Raw genomic sequence first — 4326 nt, 5'->3', positions numbered from 1 at the left:
AAAAAAAAAAAAAAAAAAAAAAAAGAAAGTGAGGAAGAGCCTCAAGCACATGGGCACAGGGGAAATTTTCCTGAACAGAACACCAACATTTTATGCTCTAAGATAAAAAGTTGACAAGTGGGACCTCATAAAATTGCAAAGTTTCTCTAAGGCAAAGGACACTGTCAATAGAACAAAACGGCAACCAACAGTTTGGGAAAAGATCTTTACCAACCCTACAGCCAATAGAGGGCTAATATCCAATATATATAAAGAACTCAAGAGGTTAGACTCCAGAGAACCAAATAACCCTATTAAAAATGGGGTACAGAGCTAAACAAAGAATTCTCAACTGGGGAATACCAAATGACTAGGAAGCACCTAAAGAAGTGTTCAACATCCTTAGTCATCAGGGAAATGCAAATCAAAGTAACCCTGTGATTTTACCTCACACCAGTCAGAATGGCTAAGATCAAAACTCAGGTGACAGCAGATGTTGGAGAGGATGTGGAGAAAGAGGAACACTCCTCTATTGATGGTGGGATTGCAAGCTAGTACAACCACTCTGGACTTCAGTTTTACAGTTCCTCAGAAAATTGGACATAATACTAGCTGAGGACCTAGCAATATCACTCCTGGGCATATACCCAGAAGATGATCCAATATATAATAAGGACACATGCTCCACTATGTTCATAGCAGCCTTATTCATAACTGCCAGAAGCTGGAAATAACCCAGATGTCCCTCAACAGAGGAATAGCTGCAAAAATTTTGGTACATTTTCACAATGGAGTACTACTCAGCTATTAAAAACAATGAGCTTATGAAATTCTTAGGCAAATGAATGGAACTAAAAATATCATCCCTGAGTGAGTTAACCCAATCACAAAAGAGCACACAAGGTATGCACTCACCGAGAAGTGGATATATTAGCCCAGAAGTTCAGAATGCCCAACATACAATTCCCAGATCAGATGAATCTCAAGAAGAAGGAAGACCAAAGTGTGTACATTTCAGTCCTTCTTGAAGGGTGTCAAAATACCCATGGGAGGAGATACAAAGTAGGAAGCAGAGACTGAAGGAAAACCCATCCAAATAAAGCCCCACATGGTGGTCAATCCTATATATAGTCACCAAACCCAGACACTATTGTGGATGCCAGCAACTGCTTGCTGACAGGAGCCTGATATAGCTGTCTACTGAAAGGCTCTTCCAGGATCTGACAAATGAAACTGTCCTGCAGTTTCATGAACCGGTTTCTGCCTCAACCGAAGGGAGAAAGGAGACCTGAAACACAGAGTTCGAGAACAAAAGGACATGCAGCCAAGTTGAAGGTTTCCAATCAAGGCTCGCCTTTACTTTGGGGGTTCAGCATTTATATACAAGAAAGCAAAACTGAATCTCTAGGTTACAATGACATTTGAATAACATAAGGAATTTGGGAGGAGTCAGGAAAAGTTTGAACAAAGTCAAGGAGGAAGTCAAAGGGAAGCTGGCTGCTGGGCTGAAGGTGGAGACTCAGGGCATCCCGCAGGTCTCGACTCTGGGGAGTGGCCAGAGGCGCAGTCCACAGTGGGGGAGGAGGTCAACAACAGATGCCGTCAGGCTGTATATGTGCCAGCCAGCAGGCCTAGTTTCCTCTGGAATCCTTGCGGAACTCAGAGTAGTGAGCCTTTGTTTCAGGTACAGCAGGCCTGAGTTGAGTCTCCTGTCACAAGCTCTTGTGTCTTGCAGCTGAGGCAGAAGGGAGGGACCCAACAGGCAAATACAGAGGTGGATGGTCTCAGCCAACCATTTAACTGAGCACAGGGTTCCCAATGGAGTAGTTAGAGAAAGAACCCAATGAACTGAAGGGGTTTGCAGCCTCATAGGAGGAACAACAATATGAACCAACCAGTACCCTCAGAGCTCCCAGGGACTTAACCACCAAACAAAGAATATACATGGAGGGACTCATGGCTCCAGATGCATATGTAGTAGAGGATGGCCTTGTCATTCATCAATGGGAAGCAGGGTTCTTGGTCCTGTGAAGGCTTGATGCCCCAGTATAGGATAATGCCAGGATGCAGGAGTGTGTGAATTGATGTGCAGGAGGAAGGGGAAAGGGACAGGAGCTGTGAGAGGGGAAACAAGGAAAGGGGATAACATTTGAAATCTAAATAAAGAATATATCTAATAAAACGAAAAGAAAAGAAAAGAAAAAGAGAAATGAAGGAAAGTATATCTGAGGAGGGGGGACCTAGGAAGAGTGAATGATGTGTTGTATTATATGGCTTGGTGGTATTATATGTGAGAAGAATCTTTTAAAATTAATAAACAAAATTCATGGAATGGATATCTGATAAAACAGTGCCTGTTACTTAATGCTTTTCTAGAATCACCTCTGAAAGGGCACGGGCTAACATCAGGTCTCCTTTCTTTATTAAACTACTTTGTAAATTTCCCTTTTATAAATGGGAATATTATGCAGTGTGTCTTATTGTAGGGATACATTTTGTAATATTAATGTCAATATACATTTTGTAATATTAATGTCAATATAATTACTAGATAAAGTAAGTTTTAAAACTCCAGTACATAACTTATAATGAGATTTGCTTCTTTTTTTTTTTTTTTTTTTTTTTTTTTTTTTTTTTTTTTTTTTTTTTTTTTTTTTGAGATTTGCTTCTTGCAAATGACTCTGATCAGGGCCTCTTTCATATCTCTGTTTCTCAGGCTGTAGATGAAGGGATTCAGCATGGGAGTCACCACTGTGTACATCAGGGCCATGACAGTCTCCTTCACAGTAGAGTTATTTGCTGATGGGCATATGGCCAATAATTGTCCCATAGAATAGTGAGACAACAGACAGGTGGAAGTCACAGGTGGAAATACCTTGTATATGCCCCTTGTAGATGAAAACTTAAGAATGGAGCAGACAAGTTGTACATAGAAAACAACAGTGAGTAAGAATGGGATCATAGTGTTAAGCCCCTCCAAGATAAAAATCATTAATTCATTAATATAAATGTCAGAGCATTCCAAATTGAACAGGGCAGATATGTCACAGAAAAAGTGGGGTACAACATTGTCATCAAAGAATGACAGCTATGCCAAGAGTAGGGTGTGTAACATAGAATACAGCATGGTAATACCCAGGAGAGCACTTCCAGAGAAACACAGAGCTTGGGGCTCATGATACTAGCGTAATGAACTGGGAAGCAGATGGCTGCTGGTAGCCATGGTCTTAACCATGGCCTTGTGGAAATTTACTAGTTTGTACATACAGCCCTTAGAGAACTTGTGTTGTCTAACAGTAAGAATATTTGTAGGTATGGAGGACACTGTGACTGCTGGTTCCCAAGCCCGAAGATTGCCGCCTAACCTTCAGAAAGCCTCCGTGACTCCTCCCCTCTCCTTAAAGCCTCTTCTTGTTTATGCCTATATTGCCATCCCTGTAGTAGTTTTCAGAGCTTGATCAGAAACCTGTCTTGCTTTCATAGTTTGTGTTTCTTCTCCCACCTCAGTCTCTCTCCCCTGCCCTAGGTTGCTGCTGAATGCTCGTGGGCTGGGGCACATGGCCACCCAGTGGCCATGACCACAAGAAGATAGATTTTCCATGTTTCCAAAAGCCATAAAAAGGTACATTTATGTCAGGCATCCTGCATAGGAGATGGATGCGTCCTGACTCTGCATGTTCTGCAGCAACTTGGGCAATTATGACAGAGGAAAAGCAGAGGTCAGAGAAGGACAAGTTGCTGAGAAAAAAGTACATGGGTGTATGGAGATGGGAGTCTGGTAGAATGGGGATGATGATGATGAAGTTCCCCAGAAACAGGGCAAAGAACTCTGTTCTTGTGCTCTGGGTGGATGGGCAGGCCCAGGAGGAGAAACTGAGAGATAACAGTCTGGTTCATTAGCATTCTTATTCTTCAGTATTCCTATGAAAAATAGGGTTACTGAAATTTCAAAATAAAAACAAATAAATATTCAGTAAATAAATTATACAAAAATGGATCTTACAATCATCATAGTAGTAATAACCTCAGAACTCCAAATGTCTGTAATCATTACAATCATATTGTTCTTTTTCAACTTCAACATCTCTTTAATAAGCTCCAATCTCTCCTTTTATCTGTGCTGTTTCTAGTGAGATACAAAATGGACTAATGCTTGTCTCTCCTGCTACCTGCTCATCCTGGTTGACTGTTCTCTATTCATTTGCAATTTGCTGTTATTTTGTATATTGATGTTACTCAAGAATTTGTATAAACATTATCATTATAATATTATATGAATTTCAAGAAATACATACTCTTATGTATTGGACTCCTCTTTCAAACTTGGACTGGCATGACTCTGTAACA

At 40.8% G+C, this 4326-nt stretch overlaps 1 pseudogene; it reads right to left on the bottom strand.

The window, feature by feature from the left end:
- Positions 1-2638: 2638 nt before the first annotated feature.
- On the bottom strand, positions 2639-3882 carry LOC116078692 (annotated as a pseudogene).
- Between the last annotated feature and the right edge of the window lie 444 nt (positions 3883-4326).

Source organism: Mastomys coucha, unplaced genomic scaffold (assembly GCF_008632895.1).
Source record: "Mastomys coucha isolate ucsf_1 unplaced genomic scaffold, UCSF_Mcou_1 pScaffold5, whole genome shotgun sequence".
NCBI classification, from domain to species: Eukaryota; Metazoa; Chordata; class Mammalia; order Rodentia; family Muridae; genus Mastomys; species Mastomys coucha.
The sequence above is the reverse complement of the archived record's forward strand: the minus strand, read 5'-3'. Positions and strand labels throughout refer to the sequence as shown.